Source organism: Salvelinus sp. IW2-2015, linkage group LG17, assembly GCF_002910315.2.
Source record: "Salvelinus sp. IW2-2015 linkage group LG17, ASM291031v2, whole genome shotgun sequence".
NCBI lineage: Eukaryota > Metazoa > Chordata > Actinopteri > Salmoniformes > Salmonidae > Salvelinus > Salvelinus sp. IW2-2015.
In genome coordinates, this window is record NC_036857.1 from 15,313,334 (window position 1) to 15,335,110 (window position 21,777).

The 21,777-nt window shown below is 44.3% G+C and overlaps 1 pseudogene; it reads right to left on the reverse strand.

Moving 5' to 3' along the window:
• Positions 1–21,777, reverse strand: part of LOC111977159 (polyhomeotic-like protein 2) — a 33,153-nt pseudogene that overhangs the window by 7,841 nt on the left and 3,535 nt on the right.

The following is a 21,777-nucleotide window of genomic DNA, read 5'->3' on the forward strand; positions in this document are numbered from 1 at the left end:
GGGGATCTGATAACTGATTCAAACGCCCTGACAATGGTCAACACGGAGCGAAAGAACACCCTTTTGTTCCACTGCTCCAAACAACCTTTCCTTTCATATCCTCTCTGCCTAGGCAGCATGAAGCAAACAAATCATGTGCTCAAAAAACTCAAATATTCCGTGGAAATACGCACCCGTTACATTAGTAGAAGTTACACAAGCAATGCAATCATTCCAACGTTTTAACGTGCTTTCTTCTGTTTGTTCGGTCGCTATTACCCCTGCAGCAAATACACAGTACACTCTTTAATCCCTTTGTATGCGGGAAGTGAATAGGAAATAAAGCGCCCCCACCATTGGCCCGTGCTATTTGGAATGTGATCCAATGGCGGCGAGTATCTCAAACGGACTTCCTCTCTGATTGGTTGGATTGGCTGACTATTTTCACCTCCCACTCATTTCCAGTTTAATCTACCACATTATTTGAGAAATATAAGTGGCAAAACAGAAGTGAAAGTCTATGTAAAAATACAATTTTCCTTGATTTAGAGACAAATCATTGGAATGGGAAATGTTGAAATATGGATTTTCTCAACTTTTGAGCTATGGCCCTAGAGTTAGGGCCTCTAATGTTTTCATATCTTATCATTATTTAAAAAAATGACAAAAATGGTAAAGACAATGTTCATTGTATGTCAGACAAGCAGACATGCTGGCCCTTGAGAATTAGTCCAAGGCACCACTGGTCTTGCTAGATCAAGGCTATAATATGGACCACCTAATAATAACACTTAGAGGAGGAGTGCCCTGATCACATGGTGTTCTAACTCAAAGCAGCCAAGTGGCACTGTTGGACACTTCAGTATATGCTGAGTAACAGCCTCCTGGCCTCTTGAAAGTACTGTATATCATAGGAGGTTGGTGGCAAGTTTTGGGGAGGACAGGGTTGTGGTAATGGCTGGGGCAGTATAGGTGAAATGGTATCAAATACATGAAACATGGTTTCCATGTGTTTGATGCCATTCCATTTGCTCCGTTCCAGTCATTATTTTGAGCCATCCTCCCCTCAGAAGCCTCCACTGCTGTATATTATTCATGTTTGAATGTGGATGGGCCTTGCGCGTATACACCTGCCAGACATTACAAGTGCTCCTTTCTTCCCCCTAGCCCATGGGGAGAATGACAAAGCCCGGCCCCTCTCCCCTAATTATGGCTAAAGCTGTCGCGTTCCCCCAAGTGGCAGGGCAGAACAATGGACTTTGGGGCGTGACAGATTTAGTCTTCCGCTTGAGGGGAGTGCTGGAGTGGGGATGGCCATTGTGCCTGGGCTGCCTAGGCCTACAGACGGAGTGAGTCTGAGGGAGGGAGGGAGGGAGGGAGGGAGTGTGAACCCCTCTCTGCCATGTGGGTGGACCTTCACATTAATGTATCAAATTGAACAGCGTCAAGGCTTCTGGTCGTCCATAAGTCCAATGACTTTGAGATGCAACCTTATGTGAAATATAAAATATACAGTAATATCTACCTCCAGTGTGTGTGGTGTGGCTGCTGGGGTCCGATGGGTATTGCTCAGTAGTGATGACCTCAAGAGTACAAGGGGCTGTTGGCTGCTGTACGAGGGAAGTGAAACTGTTCTCCGTGACTACCTCAGATGTGGGCAGCTCCTTGCTGGCACTGTCCTGAACCAGCTGAGAGTCCGGGGCAGAAGCTATTGGCTGGATTTGGAGGTTGACTGCAGCCAGCTTCCCTAGCTTAGCATTGGGCAGAGGGGCAGCCTGGGTCTGGCACATTGTGTGTAAGGATCTGGGAGCTGATAGTGGAGATAGTGGCCTGCTGGCTGGGAACAGGAGCATAAACAGGGGATTTGGACAACACAGGGACAGGGCCCTGCTTGTGCTGGTGCTGGATAAACAGGGCCTGTAGCATCTGGGCTTGAGAGTGGCTGTGGATGGAGGATGTGTACAGCACTAGGGCTTGGCCCCTCAGAGGAAGCTGCTGGGTCTGGTGATGCTGGAACAAACTGCTGCTGTTTATGCTGCTGCAGGATCTGGTGTGTCTGGATTTATGTGTACTCTGTAAAAACAACACAAATCAACATTAGTCTTTGCTTTAAACTAAGAAATGTCAGGTTTCTTTCACAAAACGAACAATAAACTACAAACAGTCCTTGTACACAATTATAAGTTGAGCACATTGAGTTAGGATTTGGCCTCAAGTGTGTATGCCTATAAAGCCCCAGGTATATTGTACGATGGTTACCAAAACAATAACTTCCCAAACAGACAGACACCCCAGGGCATGTTAAGTCTTGGCTTTAGTCGGTGAAGCGTGGAGGTGTGGAAACACTTTGTTGCTTTTATGAATTTTGTTTGCTGCTTTTTGTTCTATGTTGCTCTGTCTGTATGCTATGTCTTGCTTGTCCTATGTTGCTCTACTTGTGCTCACTGCTCAATGCTTGTCTATATTGTAATTGTTTTTAATAACCTGCCCAGGGACTGCGGTTGAAAATTAGCCGGCTGCCTGAAACCGGCACTTTTACTGAAATGTTGATTAATGTGCACTGTCCCTGTAAAAATAAAATAAACTCAAACTCAAAGTGTTTATAAACCAAACAATAGAAGCCCTGAGGCCTAACACATTGTCATGGTCTATGGAACTTAACGAAAACAAACATCTGGGGATAAAGATTTAACTGCTTTTAATAAACTGATACTTCAGCTAGCAATATCCTTGTGTAGCCATCCAATGCCTTCTAACTACCCCCATCCTCGCATAGATTGCTGGGTAACGTAGTCTTCACATATGAACACATATTCCTTCCTTTAAAAAAACACATTTTCTCTCTAACTAAACATGTCACATATCAAATCTCACATTTGTTTACTCAACCTGCATAATATACAATTTTCAATAACATACATTTCTTCCTTTTTCTTTTCAAAATCGCTCTCATCATTTAAGAGGAAATAAACATTTTTATTTTTCAACTAAACACATTCTGTCCAACAATACTCTATTGGGGCTCTATTTGTTTTCACATAAATGAAAACATTCAGTCCAGGTGCTTTTTTATTTTTTAGCAATTCTCAATAAGCCTTTCTGGGGCTCAGACAGTCCTTTTTGGTTGTTCTGCTGAAGTGCATACTGAAACAGTTGGACAGTGGTCGTTGTCACTCAGGGTTGTTCTGACTCTTTTCTCCATTGGTAAAGAACCTTCAGCAGTATCCTCCTGATGATCCTCAGTCTCTTACGTGAATGGCTGAAGCCTTAGATCCACTCTGTTTCGTCTCAGTTGTGATCCATGCTCCGTTTGGATCTCATAGGATCGCAGTGCAACTTCTCTCTGCATGTGTCCTTGCTGCATTCAGGTTCCTGTAGTGATATCTCAGAGTCATACATGATCTCCAGGTTTCAGTTCAAAGAAATGTCTTGCACTGTTGTCATGTCGCTGTTTTTGTTTGTCTTTGTTTTTCACTTTGCGAGTGAAATGTGCCCCCCCCCCCCACCTGTGAGTACCTCTGGGTGTTAGCATGTCCTCATGGATGGGTAGGTTGGTTCTGATGCAACGTCCCATCAACATTTGTCCGTTCTGCAGCTGAGCGCTGCGGTAGATCAGACTTTTTACTTTTTACGATGGAAATTCTCCTTTCCATCGTGTGCCTTTTTCATCAGACCTTTGACAATTTTTACTGAACTCTCCGCTAAGCCGTTGGACCTTGGGTAGTTGGGGCTGGAGGTGTTGTGTTGGAATTCCCAGTCGTAAGCGAACGATCAGAATTAGGAACTTGAGAACTGCGGGCCATTGCATAATCCAGAATCACCAGGCTGTATTGGTGCCCTCGGATGCTCTTGGGTAGAGGTCCCACCAGGTCCATTGCGATCCTGCTGAAAGGGACTGAAATAATGGGTAGGAGAATTAAGGGGCTGATAAAGTGTGGTTTTGGAGACACCTGCTGGTACTCCAGGCAACTGCGGCAGTAATCTTCCACTGCTCTCTTCACACCTGGCCAGTAAAATCATGCCTTGATCTTGTCTAAGGTCTTCTCCACCCCTAGGTGAGGGCCAAGAAGGTGGGAGTGCGCCAACTGCAGGGCAGATTGTACAAAGGGACGGTGCACCAACTACAATGCCATACATTCGTCATTCTTCTTCATGACCTGATACAGCAATTTCTTCTTTATAGAAAAATGGGGGTAGGCGATCTGACTTACCCCCTCCATGGGCTTTCCATCCACTACGGCCACCTGCTGTAGAGCGCTGGCCAGGTTAGGATCCTCCAATTGGGCCGTGCCGAACCGGCCCGCTAGAGAGGTGGGCTCTGGCACCACCTCATGGTCCATCGGGAACATGTCTTCCAGACTCGCCACACCTTCCTCCAGTCTTGCTTCACCCGAGTCACCCTCCGAGAGGGGTTCTGTTGACGCCTGGGGGTCCACTTCCTGGAATCCACACATCCGGGCATTCCTCCTTCTGGCATCCCTCCCACCTCTCCGGCTTCCTCCTCCCTTCTGGTTCCCCACGTCTCCGGACATACTGGTCCACAGTTGGCGGAACATCAGGAAATCCCTCCCAATAAGGACCGGCACAGGCAGGTTCGGGGACGACTCCCACTGGCCCTGTGTGTTGTTCCTTAGTGGTCTGTAGATGGAGGAGTGTGGTAGGGTAGTCCTTGGTCTCACCGTGTATGCACGTGATGGCCACAGTGTCAGTCAGGTTTGATCAGGGTCACCATACTCCCGGAGTCCAAAAGTGCTGTGGTGTCCTTTCCGTTGGCTCTTACCGGGGTGACAGGGGAAGAACCACTCTCCTTAGCCCAGCATGCCATCAGCAAACCGCAGAGACTCCCGGTGGCTACCTCAGTGGCTAAGGCATCGGGACATCGCGGTTTGGACAGTTCCAGGTGCTGTGTCCCGGCTCGCTACACTTGTAGTTCTTCCTGTTGTCCAGGTTCAGGAAGGGGCGTCGTCTCGGGGAGCTGGCTGTTGTTGGGGGTCCCGGCATGGTCTTTGGCCGAGGTCCCGCCGTTGTCCTCCGCCCTTTTCCGCTCCATTGGGCGAGTGGAGGGTTCAGCCTTCCGTGGTTGTCCGCTGCGCAGGACCTCCAAAGCCACCTGTTGACCTTCCACCAGTTCCACCAGCTGATCTGCGCTCTGCGGGTTAGCTTGCTAACTTTTTAGCTTTGAACTGGATAGAGCATAGAAATGTATCTATGACCACTTTCTCAATGGGGGTGAGCGTCAGTGGTTCAGCAGTTAGCCAGCTCTTGGCCAGCCTAATTAGGGTGTAACCATACCGGCTCAGGATTTCCTTTTTCCCCTCGTAATGCATCACCTGGTCAGCTGTCAGATCCTGATAGGTCTTCTGTGCTGCGCCTGACAGGAAGGATGCTAGCAGGCTGGCCCATTGCTCATGGGGCCATTTCTCCGTAGCCGCCATCCTCTCAAAGTCTTGGAGGTAAGCTTCGATGTCGTCAGCCTCTGCCAGCTTCAGTATAAACCTACTGGGTTTGGGACAAGAGACTACTGCGCCTGCAGCCATGCCAGCCTGGGCGGCTGTCAGCTGGCTGAGTTCAGCTCACAGGAGAGCGGTCTGCTGACGCTGTTCCTCCAGCAGCTACCAATGCATAGCCTGCTGCGCTAGGTTCACCTCCACCAGCTGTTTCACCAATGCTTCCATTGTGTTCCGTATCTGTTTAGTTATTGAGCTTGGTTTGCCCACATTCTCCACCACATGTAACAGGCTCAAGGTAATTACACAGCTAATTCTCTCTTCTCACACTCTCCATAACACTCTCAATCCTCTCCCAATAAGTGCAGCCCGCTTCCTCTTTTATCCCCAAGCACTCCATGACTTAATGATGCACAGGCTTGCCTCGTTGGGTCAGGAAGTCCATATAAGGCACGAGGGTGGAGCCAGCGGGTTGCAAGATATCTCCCTTCAATCACCACTCCCCTCATCTCTCCCTGCCATATATTTCAAATCAAATACTTTTACTCAAGTAGAATTTTACTGGGTGACTTTCAACTTTTACTTGACGATTGCGTACTTTTTCCACCACTGATCGGCTGTAGCTGAGATTCTAACATTAGCTAAATCCAACTCTTTGTTTTCGAATCCTCTTCTCTGTATTCTGTTTGAATATAGAACATCAAAAAATAGTGATGCACCAATATGACATTTTTGGCCGATACCGATATCCGATATTTTTCTTGCCAAACAAAAACAAAAACCTGATACCGATAACCGATATAAAAAAAATGTTGCATCCTTTTAAGCATTCTATTACAGTTAAATAGTTAACACACTGTCATGACGTGCCCTGGGGGGAGGATCATAGCCCCCCCCCCCCCTCTCTCTCTCTCGCTCCACAGTTTTATGACTTTACGACAGGTCATAAATACCTGGTAGAAACTGGCATGCAGCATTGAGAGAGTCTAAGAGAACAAAGACCCTCTCTTGGCCAAACTCCTAAACCCCAAAATGGGAGAATTAAACAATATTTCTACTTTTGAGAATGGTCCGTGGACACATAGGGGACAGTTATGACGAGTGTGTTTCATTTGGTGATCTCATGAAGGACAGGAAACACACATAACTGCATCTCTTCAAGTGTACATTTCCCAGCTGTTAGGTTTACATCTAAATATTGTGAAACATATGTGATTAAACATGAAGCTATTTGTGAAAAGATGTAATGTGATGTTAACGTTCTAAATGAGAGTATGGGGTTTCATATACGGTTAACCAAATCAATGGCCACGCCCACGTGAGCGTAGACATCAGGTTGAGAGCTTCAAATTCCTTGGTGTCCACATCAACAACAAACTAGAATTGTCCAAACACACCAAGACAGTCGTGAAGATGGCATGACAAAGCCTATTCCCCCTCAGGAAACTACAAATTGTCAAAGACCCCAGCCACCCCAGTCATAGACTGTTCTCTCTACTACCGCATGGCAAGCGGTACCGGAGTGCCAAGTCTAGGACAAAAAAGCTTCTCAACAGTTTTTACCCCCAAGCCATAAGACTCCTGAACAGGTAACCAAATGGTTACCCGGACTATTTGCATTGTGTGCCCCCCCCCCCCAACCCCTCTTTTACGCTGCTGCTACTCTCTGTTTATCTTATATGCAGTCACTAACTATACATTAATGCACATACTATTGGTCCGACCAATTGGTCCAACCAACCAGTGCTCCCGCACATTGGCTAACCGGGCTATCTGCATTGTGTCCCACCACCCGCCAACCCCTCTTTTTACGCTACTGCTACTCTCTGTTCATCATATATGCATAGTCACTTTAACCCAGTCCTTCTCAAATAGTGGGGCGCGCCCCCCTGGGGGGGCTCGGAGCGATGCCAGCGATGCGTGTGACCCCGGGGAACATGCTTTTTTTTTGCCGCATGACCCCGGGGAACATGCTTTTGTTTTGTCGGAGTAGTTTTTTTTTGCACTGAACAAGAGCACACAGCACAGAGCAGGAGATATGAAGTGCAGATAACAAACACTTAAGAGACACCATGGAAAAATATTTAACAGGGATGAAAAGAAAGGCGGAGAGACGGAGATAATGAGACAAACGTAAGTCTCCCGAAAGCTAAGACGATGAAATATGACGACGCGTACATAGCGCTTGGCTTCTCTGTGACTACGGTGGGAGACGAGGAAAGACCGGTATGTTTACTGTGTCTAAAAATTTTGGCAGCGGACAGCATGAAGCCAAATAAATTAAGGCGTCACTTAAAGACATTACACCCCAATCACGCTGATAAGTCGCTTGAGTTTTTTCAGCGAAAACGTGCCGAATATTGCCAACAATCGTCCCGCTTTGTGAATGCTACTTCAGTAAACCAGCGAGCACTGTTAGCATCATATAAGGTGGCTTACCAAATTGCTCAGTGCAAAAAACCACACTCCATAGCAGAGGAGCTGATACTGCCTGCAGCATTAGACATGGTCTCTGTCATGCTGGATGACACAAGTGCTGCAAAAATAAAAAACTATCCCTCTGTCCAATGACACTGTCGCCAGACGTATAAATGACATTGCTAACGATCTTAAAGAACAGCTGGTTGATAAACTCTACTGTGTGAGGATCTACCTTTTTGTAAATATGTCAGAGACAGAGCCACAGCTGAAGAGCTATTCAAAATGCTGGGCTGCTTCCTGACTGAGAATGGGCTAAAGTGGGAGAACTGCATTGGTGTTTGCAGTGATGGTGCACAGACCATGACAGGGATGAGAAAAGGACTTTGGGCACTCATCAAGAAGGCCTCACCTAATGCTGAGTGGACACACTGTGTTATACACAGAGAAGCAATGGCATCAAGGAACCTTTCCTCTGAATTAAGTGAGGTTATGACTGACATTGTAGGTGTAGTCAATTTTATAAAGACCAGACCACTAAAAACAAGAGTCTTCTCTGCTATCTGTGAGGAGATGGGAGCTGAACATCAAGCTGTGCTGTTTCACAGTGAAGCAAGGTGGCTGTCACGAGGAAACGTCTTGTCCAGAGTTTTTGAGCTCAGAGAGCAGATAAGAATGTTTTCGGAGCAGGAGCACAAGTATGACCTCGCAGAAAAATTTTGTGATGAGAACTTCCTGGCAAAACTGGCTTACCTGAGTGACATATTTGGAAAGCTAAATTAACTAAATCTATAGCTTCAAGGGAAAGATAAACACCTCCCTCAGGTCACAGACAAGATCAGCTCTTTCACTCGAAAGCTTGCAATGTGGGGCAGGCGACTTGATGAAGAAAATACTGATTCATTCGAGAACCTGCATGAATTTGTTGACACTACTGACTATGATGCCACCTCGGTGATTCCATATATTAAGGAGCATATTTCATCACTGATGGGATTCTTTAAAAAGTAGTTCCCTGAAAACAGTTCCCAATATGACTGGGTGAGAGATCCTTTCAATGCACCAGCTCCAACTGGTTTCAGCTCTGCAGAGGAGGACCAGTTCATTGATATGACGTCTGACTCCACATTGAGACTGAGGTTCACATCACAGACACTGAGTGAATTCTGGCTGAGTGTAGAGGCAGTATCCACTCTTAGGGCAGAGGGCCATGGGTATTCTTCTTCCTTTTGCAACATCTTATCTTTGTGAGACTGGCTTCTCTGCTGTTGCTGCACTGAAGACCAAGTACAGGTCCCAGCTAAACATTGAGCAGGAGCTGAGAGTTGCAGTATCATGCTTCAAACCCCGCTTCGAAAAGCTGTGCTCTGCAAAACGTGCTCATTGTAGCCATTAATCCTGACTTCCTCATTTTGATTTTAAAAAATCAGCACAAATTGTTTTATTCATTTTTGTTTTATAGGTCAAAGTGTTTCATATATTGTGCTCCTGAGTTAATGTTGCTGATCAATTTGAATTTATTATTATTTATTGATTATATTTTATTTTTCAGTATCAAATGGTCAAAAAATGTTTACAGTTTAAATAAGGCTTGATTTTGTTTAATTTCAGGCAAATTTATGCTCTTTAAGTCTTTTCTGTTACAGACTAAAAAACAATGTTAATTAAAGTTATTCTTTTTTAAGTTGATCTATATTTCTTTCTTTTTTCTGTTTTCTTTAATGTTAATAGATAAGCAATGTATGCAGAGGGTGTACTTATAATAATTTTATAGACAATGATACTATTTACAGTCGCGGCAGAGTTGGAGGCGCGAAATGTTTACTTCTTCCTAGGGGCGTTAACAGAAAATAATTGAGAAGCACTGCTTTAACCATACCTACATGTACATACTACCTCAATAAGCCTGACTAACCGGTGACTGTATAAAGCCTTGCCTACTCTTATTTTCAATGTCTTTTTACTGTTGTTTTATTTCTTTACTTACCTACACACACACAACCACACACACACACACACACACACACACACACACACACACACACAGCACACACAGCACACACAAGCACACACACACACACACACACACACACACACACACACACACACACACACCTTTTTTTCGCACTATTGGTTAGAGCCTGTAAATAAGCATTTCACTGTAAGGTCTACACCTGTTGTATTCGGCGCAAGTGACAAATAAACTTTGATTTGATTTGATTACGGAGGCGTCATGGAACCGGCCTTTTCTACTGAAGTGTATAAAACCCACTCCTGATGAAATTCACATTAGACTAGAAAACATGTAGCTGAAGCTACGTGTGAAATGGTTTAAAACTACAAGATCGGAGACCATACAGCTGTAGTTTGGAATGGATAAACTCTGAGACTATCGATCGCTACAGAATAAGAGAAAATCTTAGACGTAAATTACTAGTCTGCAGCTAGAAATTACGTAAATCTAGAACAAGAATACCGACAACCGCCGAAGCATCTATCTATTGGAACATTTCCGATTGGTACTCTGAAGTATCCATTCCAACCACCTACAACCACGAAAGCCATTGTGACTTCTGGGAAAGTTAACCAGAGACTCTGATGAACCCTACAGGATGATCGAGGATTCCAACAGAGAAGACAACAACGAGATACAAGCGTAAATATAGATACATTGCAATTATTCTCGAATGAGCGGCCGTTCATGTGCAAAGGATTAGCATTTCAATTAATATAATTAGAGACTGTGTGCAATGAATCCATTAGTTTTTTTCCGCTCTTTCTCAGTCCCCACCCCTTTCCTTTGACTACCAAGCCGTCATATCAGCTTAACCCACTAGGGACTTTTCTATCATTGTTCGTAACCAATACCTACTGTTTGTTTGTTATGTAATTCTGTGTGATTATTTAGTTAGTTAGTAAATAAATAATTAAGCCAATTTGTATATTGCTGATTCATTATGGAAACTAAGGTTTGTGCAGATAACCATGAATTTTCTGACGTTTGGAATGAGACTAATAGGGTAACGATTCAGAATTCATTAATAGAAGACTAATTGATCAGATATTAAAATATCTGAAGAGTTACACTCTGAAAATTATAACTTTGTAATCAACATTTTCCGTGGTGCCCCGACTTCCTAGTTAATGTTTACATGATTAGTTTAATCACGTAATAATTAAACCTAGAGAACTGATTTGATATACAGTTGAAGTCGGAAGTTTACATACACCTTAGCCAAATACATTTAAACTCAGTTTTTCACAATTCTTGACATTTAATCCTAATAAAAATTCCCTGTATTAGGTCAGTTAGGATCACCACTCACATAATTGAATAGATCATGCTAAACGAAGTTGGAATGTTGTTATATAAAAATCAACAAAAAGCAATCATTTGTTAATTTGACAAAAATCTGTTGAAATCACACTGGATGTATTATACTTTAGAATTGCATTGGGGGCATACTTATTTCACTGTACAGCCTTACCTATGGATTTTGGATCAATGACATAGGGTATCAGTCTACTCAGTGACACCCAGAGATCATTAGCAGCGTTGCTCTTATTGCGGGACTCTGAAACAACTGTGAATTGAGCCACATTTATTGTCAACCTACTCTGTATATTGAACAGTATTACAGAGGAAAAACAATACTGCGTGGATGTTTTGAAGCCTGATAACTCTGAGGAGGACGTTGGGAAAAAAATATCTTGGGTTTTGAGTAGACTGTTACCCCATTTCATTGATTCCCAATCCTTAGGTAATGCTGTACAGTGCAATATGAATGTCAATACACACAATAGGCTGACTGGGGAGGTGATTTCACACAGTCACAGTCCCGCGATAAGAGTTACAACGCTAATATTTGCGCAAGCTTTTCACAGTTGTGTTCTGTGGGTGTCACCGAGTATACTGATACCCCATTTCATTGCTTCACATTCCAACCTTGTTTAACATTATCCAGTCTAAATATGGCATGATTCCACCAATTGTAACCTTCTGCATCACTTTCAAAGAGGTACTTTTATTTTGAAGGCAAACCGCAATTCCACTATTGTGCCTAATCCTTATTGTGGCTAGCTTCACAACACATAACCCGGTCAGGTCACTCCTCACTAGCCAGATGAAGCTAGCTGGTTGCTTATAACGTTAGCTTTGGACAACAGGGTTAAGTAGCTGCCTAGCTATTTATTTGTCATGAACTAAAGTTACATTTCAATTGTCAAACAACAAGTGGCTACCTAGCTAATACTTACTCAAAAGGATTCCTAAATCATTGCTAAGATTAGTGAAAATGACTGCAGTTTCTACTCAGTTTCTACTGAAAACTATTGTTTTCAGATTGGTTGTATTGGTGCTAGCTAGGTACCAAGCTAAAGCTAGCTAGCTACCCCAGAAGTTGTGGTCAAACAAATAATGCTTCGTTACCAACGCGGTATTGTAAACACATTGTTTGTGGCCGGAGTTTGCTTGTTTGCAGACTTTTTTGTACAGCTTTGACAGTGCTACTGATAGTAGTGGTGGGGCTTGGCTTGCACGTGCAAATTCAAAACACCCAACAATCTATCATATAACTGTTATTTGATGTGTCAAATTAAAAGCGAATTTAACACGTCAAATAGTGTTATTGTCAAATAGTGTTATTTGACATGTATCTTTTTTGATACACAAAGACCCAAATGGCGTTCCATAGTATGTCGTGAAGCTAATAGCAGTGAGCTATTACTGTAACTCCGGCAGGGCAAAATCTGAACAATAGCGCACTTGGTATCTAGTGTGTACCGGTGCTTAACCAGTCGCGAAAGCCATCACCCACGACAGAACGGTTGATTGTCAAGGGCAATGAATTCCATTATCTTGGCATTAATGGATTTTGTCTTTGTTGTCTCACTGAAATGTTCTTACTCTTTCAAATGACTGCTCGACTTGTTGACTGCTCGATCCACACAGCAGACATTGTGGGCTAGGTTAGGAATACTGTGTTGCAGGTGCAGCGCAAAATTTTACGTGGCGTCATAACGTCATGTACCTACGTTATATATGTATGCATGTCAGCTTTGACATCGGTTTTTCACAACGGCGTTAAACTAGACATCGGCCGATACCGATGTTGTCATTTTTAGCTAATATCGTCCGATTCCGATATGTTCACCAATATATCGTGCATCCCTATAAAAAAATGCTCCATGGTCGAATTCGTATTGATAAGAGGAACCACTTGAAGCCATTGCGTCTGGTCAGTTCTTTCAGTTTTGCCCAAACGATTTTGTTGTTAGTGTCCGCCTCCTTTTCAAAAAGGCCCGCCTTGGGGGAGGGATGGGGGCCAGACCACGAAGCACCGCCCAACACAAGTTGTAGGCTTTCAGAGACTGGGGGAAAAATGGTCTGCTTGTATATTTAGCAATGAATCAGAATATCGCTGAAAGACGTCCAATGGCTCTATCGAACAAGGACAATCATATCTACATGCACAAAAAAGTATAGTGCAATTAGTATAATATAGAGCCTTCGCGAAATGCCATAAAGCAGGACTACATTTATTTTTAGATCTCATCCCCTCCCCCCCATCAATACACCTGAAGCCATCATCAGTGCACGAAGCCCAGACATACCTTCCTCTTGGGCAATTATGTGTGTAACACATTTCACTGTCCTACAAATAAATGCCCCAGACATGATGAAAACAAGGCCAGATTCCCCCAGAGTGAAATTCCCCTTTAAGTTCGTAACATATCGTACGAATTGGATTCATAATGTATCATACAAATTGTAGCATATCATACGTAATGGATAACAAAGTACACAATTTTACAATTTTTGTGGACCATTTTTTCCTTGTGAGCACCACTTTCAAAACAACTGGCTGAAATTATCCAAAAGTTTGAGAGTGCACCTTTAAGTGAACACCTTCAGACCAATATTCACATACCACTGTCTAGCTGCGGGCAGGCTGTTTTGCATCCAATTCAATATTACGACTTTGGGTCCAGACCGCAGTCTACTTTTGGTTTTAAACACATCAATAAATAATAGAATCCAGCACACAATGTTCCGTACATGAACCAATTGAGCCTGTCAAAAGAACCCACCAAACGCAACTAAATCAAAAGGAAATACCACCAAACGATTTTTAGCAAAACAGTAGCGCAACTATCGTGGCATGCATTTTTATCGAAAACAGAGGCAAAACAGTGCCTTTTGACAAAATGATGAAAGAACACGTCTTTAGACTTGCGCTAACTGGGTGTGAAATTCGATGTCTATATCACAAAAGTAAAAAATCAACAACAGAATGATTCACTTTTGAATGTGGACACTCATGTTGCTTAACACTTCTCCAAATATGTTCAGCATGGCACAGAAATAGCAGCTCTGGCTGCAGCTACATGCACTACAGTTATCATGTTTATGAAAACCTATGCTTCTCTGTTATGCTAACCTAATAATGCCTTTGAGCATGGAAGTCATGACCAGGGTGCTTTGAATGTTATCTACCTGGGTTGACTGCTGACAGCCGTCAAACTGCGTCTCACGCTCACCAGGTGGGCACTCAGCTCCATGTGGCCCTCACACTTCTGCCCGCCCTCTGAAGGGGCCTACAGGGGCCCTAGCTGGGCTCCCTGTGGCCCTAGGGTGAGACTCCTGAGCTGGCCAGCCAGGGAGAGCTGGGCCTCTCCAGACATCTGTTTGAGATACAGGCCCTGGAGCTGAGAGGAGGAGGGGGGAGCCTCCTGCTGGCTACAGATGGCAAGGTTCTGCACCTGTGGGAATCAGGGGATTTAGAATGACAATATAGTGTCCATGGTATGTGTGTGGTGAGGATGTGTGTTGTGTGATAATGTGTGTGCCTGTGTCTGTGCATACAGTATGTGTGCTCATTGAGGTTGTGAGTGCACATGGATGTCCATGTTGTGGGGTGAATATTACCTGTGCACTATTAGACTGTTGGTTGATGGCGAACTGTACGGAGGCCTCTGATTGGATAGTGGCAACAGCTGCAGTTGGGGTGAAGATGAGCTGGAGGGACAAAGAACAACAAATATTGGCACTAACACTGCTCCAAATCAGGACCAGCTAAGCCCTCAGCCAAGGTTGTGTTATCCCACTGTGCTAAGACAAAAAATAACAACAGTAACAAAGCTCTTTCAACTGGATCTCGCACTCCATGTACTACATGGCTAAGGCATTTTCTTCCATGGCAGCAATTTGATTTTGAATAAAGCCAGTCATGTGCAGCATTGTACCTATTGTGTTACTCTGATCTAAGATGGATAGCAACTCAGTGGCGCTTGATGGTTTCAGATCGCAACGTTGTCAAAAAAAAACCTTACTCCAAAAATCATACGAGGAACCTCAGTATTTCTACCAGGAAAAATATGACTGACACTCAAGTCTTGAGTTTTGTTTTCCACCTAAATTAGCCTCTGCTGTGCCACAGTTCTATACCCTGGCCACATGAAGGAAAACATCATATTGAATCATATGGAAAACATAAACTAGATGGAGTAGACGGAGGAAGGAAAGTTTTCAGAAAATAAAGCCATATCCAAACTTTCCATCACTATTCAGATGAAGGGTGCCCATCTAGTCATGTGGAGAGGAGATGACTATTGACCTAGGTGAAATAGGAATGAGAAATGTGGAGTGTGTGTGCATGTGTGCCATTTCCTTACCATCTGAGTCCGCAGATACATCTGAGCTTGGCTGGTGGTGAGGGCGGTACTGGAGGCATTGCCCAGGAGCATGGCCTGCTGGAGGATACATGTGGGGACAGAGCTAACATTTTGGGCTCTGCTGATTAGCTGGGCTGCTGCTGGAGGCGTGGCCAGGTTTACCTGGGAGAGAAGGAAGGAAGTGTACTGTTATGACTATACTAACACAATTCCAAACATATTTCTTCAGCACAATATGTTAATGTGATGAACGTTTTGTAAGATTGCCCCCTCATGAACATGCCCTATATATAAGAAGGGTTCCCATTCAGATTGTAGCGCTGTCGTCCTGCCACTATGGTAGCCTGGGAAATGTAGGAAATTAAATGGTTCCAATATCAAATCCATCAATAGATACTTTGTGCCACCCTGCAATATACTAAACATTCATTGATGTTGTCCCTTATAAGTAGGCCATGCTATAGATTAGCGTCCTGTCCAGAGAGTGTACTTGTAAGCTGCCTCAGGCCACAGAAACAGGACACGGGCTAATGCTCTATGGACTATTCTGGCTCTGAATGGCTCTACTTACTTTATTACATATATTTGCCACTACGTAGGGAAAATCCAATACAGGCCAGAGTAATGGACAGTGTTAGCCTCCAAGTGTAGCCCACGCTTCTCTAATGGAGTGTAAAGACCTTCATAAGATGTAAGATGAGTGTGCCACCAGGGAGGGACTAACACGTCAGCCATCAAGAGCCCATGTTGACCAGCCAGGCCTCATACTGATGGAGAACCAATTCATGTTATGTTGGGGGAAACTATAGGGGAGTCTTAACTTGGCTAGTTGTGAGCAACCACTAGTTCTCTTTAGCTATAGCTGTAATGGGGCTCATACATGCTTATAGCAAGTTATAAAGCATTATACCGCTGTGAAGTGTTACTGCTATAATGACTACTGTCAATGCTGGACTGTTCATTGTTTTAATCAATGTTGTTAGGAGGATAGATACGCGATTCACTGACCACTGATCAGAGAGGTTAACTATTAACCATCCCTACTGGGCACAGGCGGCCGGCGGCACCGTAGCCCTTTCCTTCAGTCAAATGACCATATTGCCCTCTAGTGGCCTCATGTCTGTAACGTTATTCATATTTTTCATAATTTCATAATTAATAAACATACAAATAAAAGAAGTGCTGAAAATCAAACGATTTTGTTAGATTTCAGTCTTCTGTGATATATATAAAGTGTAATGTTGAGATGCAAATGCTAAATGTAATACATTTCAACTCTATATCCGACATGGTAAAGGTTTCCTCTTTTTTAAGCCCATAACCATGTGTGTGAGATGTATACTTTTGTTTCAAAGTAGATTTGTTTAAGACTACCAAGAAACTGTGACCCTAATTTAGCCCACTGCAGTAAAATGTTAATGGGGAGGACGACCTCATAGAAATGGCTGGAATGAAATAACTGGAATGGTATCGCACACATCAAACACATGTTTTCCATGTGGTTGATACCATTCCATTTACTCCATTCCAGCCATTAGTATGAGCCGTCCTCCCTCAGCWGTCTCCTGTGCTTTTAAGATATACTCTCAATTCAATGTCATCCTATTGAGGTCCATTTCTATGTCACTGTCATTTTTCACAGATTTCTAAACAAAAGTCGATGCCTTGAACCCCAGGATAGCGAGACAGAGACAGAGACACAGGCAAGGACATTGACTCCATTCAACTGATGTGTTTACTTGGACATACTGCGAGAGCTATCATCTCTGTGTGTTTAGGAAATGGCCGACCTTTGTATTCCTGTTTCTGGACCTTCCCTCATTTCCCCAAACAAAACAAAACCCATTCTTTCTGACAAGGTACTGTATATGACGTATGCTGTGTGCTGTGAGTCCCTTGACACTGATATATGCCTTGTAGTCTCCCAGGTATACATACATTCATCACTGTCAAAGCTCAGGAAGCCTGGGGGCATTCTCAGAGAGAGAGAGAGAGAGAGAGGCACAGAGGGCTCTCCATCCATCCACACATTAGCCCCACATTAGCCCACAGGAAGCATCGCCATCGCAGGTAAAAATGGAGGGAAGGAAGGCAGCGTGGAGAAGTATTTTTGGCAGTCTGTCAGCTAGCAAGTCAATAGCGCACACCACCTATGCCTTGTTTTGAAATGTCCCTTAAAACCATAAATGCTATAAATGACACTGTTTCGCTACACTCGCATTAACATCTGCTAACCATGTGTATGTGACAAATAAAATTTGATTTGATTTGTTTTTGAATAGGTTTGTTTGGCTCAAAGGGCACCCCCTATTATTAAGGTCATTAATATGCACCCGATTTCTAATCAACTTCTTAACAACTAACGCTCCAACAAATACAGACAGACACACACACAAACACCTGCTGCACAGCGACTAGACTTTGGAGCTGAGCGTTGCTCAGTTGCTGCTGCTGTTGGAGGGCTGCTGTCTGTAACATGAAGTGTTGCTGCTGGACTGCGTACATCTGCTGCAAGTACTGGGCTGTCTATGATGCGCCTGTTGCATCACCTGCAAAGAGAGAGGGATAGAAAGAGAGAGCGAGATAAACAGAAAGAAATAATGACAGATAAAGAATGAGGGGAGAGAAAGAAAAAACGAAAGAGAGGGAGAAGGAGCAAAATAAATATGGAGGCAGGATTTTACATTACATTTAGCACATATCACAGTCGTAGTAAGTACATTACTCCTCAATAAAGAAGTTATCAGCAAAGTCAGTTCTAGTTGGGAAAGAGGAACAGTGTGGCAGATAGCTTAGGGATTAAGAGCATTGGGCCAGTAAACAATAGGTCACTAGTTCAAATCCCAGAGCCGACTAGATGGAAAATCTGTTGATGGCCCCTTGAGCAAGGCACTTAAACCTAATTGCTCCTGTAAGTCGCACTGGATAAGAGCGTCTGCTAAATAACAAAATTATATGAAAGATGGATAATAAACATAGAGATATGAGTCCTCAACTGGCAGCTTCATTAAATAGTACCTGCAAAACACCAGTCTCAATGTCAACTGTGAAGAGGTGACTCTGGGATGCTGTCCTTCTAGGCAGAGTTGCAAAGAAAAAGACATATCTCAGACTGGCCAATAAAAAGAAAAGATTAAGATGGGAAAAAGAACACAGACACTGGACAGAGGAACTCTGCCTAGAAGGCCAGCATCCCGGAGTCACCTCTTCACAGTTGTCATTGAGACTGGTGTTTTGCAGGTACTATTTAATGAAGCAGTTGAGGACTTGTGAGGCGTCTGTTTCTCAAACTAGACACTCTAATGTACTTGTCCTCTTTGCGTTTATCGTCGAAGGAATGAGCGTTACATCGAGGCCTATACTCTGCAGCGGGATCGATTTGGAGGTGGAAGGTCCGTCATGGTCTGGGGCGGTGTGTCACAGCATCATCGGACTGAGCTTGTTGTCATTGCAGGCAATCTCAACGCTGTGCATTACAGGGAAGACATCCTCCTCCCTCATGTGGTACCCTTCCTGCAGGCTCACCCTGACATGACCCTCCAGCATGACAGTGTCACCAGCCATACTGCTCGTTCTGTGCGTGATTTCCTACAAGAGAGGAATGTCTGCCATGGCCAGCGAAGAGCCCGGATCTCAATCCCATTGAGCACATCTGGGTCCTGTTGGATCGGTGGGTGAGGGCTAGGGCCATTCCCCCCTGAAATGTCCTGGAACTTCCAGGTGCCTTGGTGGAAGAGTGGGGTAATATCTCACAGCAAGAACTGGCAAATCTGGTGCAGTCCATGAGGAGGAGATGCACTGCAGTACTTAATGCAGCTGGTGGCCACACCAGATACTGACTGTTACTGTTACTTTTGATTTTGACCCCCCCTTTGTTCAGGGACACATTATTCCTTTTCTGTTAGTCATGTCTGTGGAACTTGTTCAGTTTAGGTCTCAGTTGTTGAATCATGTTATGTTCATACAAATATTCACACATGTTAAGTTTTTTAATTAATTAATTAATTTTATTTCACCTTTATTTACCAGGTAGGCCAGTTGAGAACAAGTTCTCTTTTACAACTGCGACCTGGCCAAGATAAAGCAAAGCAGTGCGACAAAAACAACAACACAGAGTTACACATAAACAAACGTACAGTCAATAACACAAAATAAAAAAGGTGAGAAATCTATGTAAAGTCTGTGCAAATGTAGAAGAGTCGGGAGGTAGGCAATAAATATGCCCGAGAGGCAAAAATAATTACAATTTAGCATTAATACTGGAGTGATAGATGTGCAAGTATAGATACTGGGGTGCAAAAGAGCAAGTGGGTAAGTAATAATATGGGGATGAGGTAGTCGGGTGTGCTATTTACAGATTGGCTGTGTACAGGTACAGTGACCAGTAAGCTGCTCAGACAGCTGATGCTTAAAGTTAGAGAGGGAGTTATAAGACTCCAGCTTCAGTGATTTTTGCAATTCGTTCCAGTCATAGGCAGCAGAGAACTGGAAGGAAAGGCAGCCAAAGGAAGTGTTGGCTTTGGGGATGACCAGTGCAATATACCTGCTGGAGCACGTGCTACGGGTGGGTGTTGCTATGGTGACCAGTGAGCTGAGATAAGGCGGGACTTTAGCTAGCAAAGACTTATAGATGACCTGGAGCCAGTGGGTTTGGCGACGGATATGTAGTGAGGGCCAGCCAACGAGAGCATACAGGTCGCAGTGGTGGGGCTTTGGTAATAATATGCATGGCACTGTGATAGACTGCATCCAGTTTGCTTAGTAGAGTGTTGGGGGCTATTTTAGGATAGTCAGTTTTACGAGGGTATGTTTGGCGGCATGAGTGAAGGAGGCCTTGTTGCGAGATAGGAAGCAGATTCTAGATTTAATTTTGGATTGGAGATGCTTAATATGAGTCTGGAAGGAGAGTTTACAGTCTAACCAGACTCCTAGGTATTTGTAGTTGTCCACATATTCTAAGTCAGAACCGTCCAGAGTAGTGATGCTGGGCGGGCTGGCAGGTGCGGGCAGCGATCGGTTGAAGAGCATGCATTTAGTTTTACTTGCATTTAAGAGCAGTTGGAGGACACGGAAGAAGAGTTGTATGGCATTGAAGCTCGTCTGGAGGTTAAGTGGTGTCCAAAGAAGGGCCAGATGTATACAGAATGGTGTCATCTGCGTAGAGGTGGATCAGAGAATCATCAACAGCAAGAGCGACATCATTGATGTATACAGAGAAAAGAGTCGGCCCGAGAATTGAACCCTGTGGCACCCCCATAGAGACTGCCAGAAGTCCGGACAACAGGCTATCCGATTTGACACACTGAACTCTGTCTGAGAAGTAGTTGGTGAGCCAGGCGAGGCAGTCATTTGAGAAGCCAAGGCTATTGAGTCTGCCGATAAGAATGTGGTGATTGACAGAGTTGAAAGCCTTGGCCAGGTCGATGAATACAGCTGCACAGTATTGTCTCTTATCGATGGCGGTTATGATATCGTTTAGGACCTTGAGCGTGGCTGAGGTGCACCCATGACCAGCTCGGAAACCAGATTGCATAGCGGAGAAGTTACGGTGGGATTCTAAATGGTCGGTGATCTGTTTGTTAACTTGGCTTTCGAAGACCTTAGAAAGGCAGGGTAGGATAGATATAGGTCTGTAACAGTTTGGGTCTAGAGTGTCTCCCCCTTTGAAGAGGGGGATGATCGCAGCAGCTTTCCATTCTTTGGGGATCTCAGACGATGAGCGATGTATTGTCTCTAGAGACACCATTTAAACCAGGTGAGGTCAATGCATATGTGGGAGCTGGAACAAAAGGGTTAGCTAAGGCATATTGAGCGGGGCTGGAGGCTCTACAGTGAAACAAGACAATAATCACTAACCAAAACAGCAATGGACAAGGCATATGTAGCTGAGTGATCATGGGGTCTAGTGAGTAGCTAGGCGGGCTGGAGACACGGCGATTCAGACAGCTAGCAGGCCCGGGGCTAGCAGCAGGCTAGCAGATGGGCCTCAGGGGAAGGTCGCAACAGGAGAGTCTGTTGAAACCCCCTCGGACGGTTACGTTGGCAGACCAGTCGTGATGGATCGGCGGTGCTCCGTTTCGGCAGCAAAGGGCCCAGGCCAATTGGCAGAAGAGGTATTGACGGCCAGGAATTATCTGGTGTAATTCTTCGGCTAGCCGGGAGAAGGGCCTAGCTCCAGGCTAGCTCCAGGCTAACTGGTGCTTGCTTCGGGACAGAAACCCCCTCGGACGGTTACGTTGGTAGACCAGTCATGATGGAT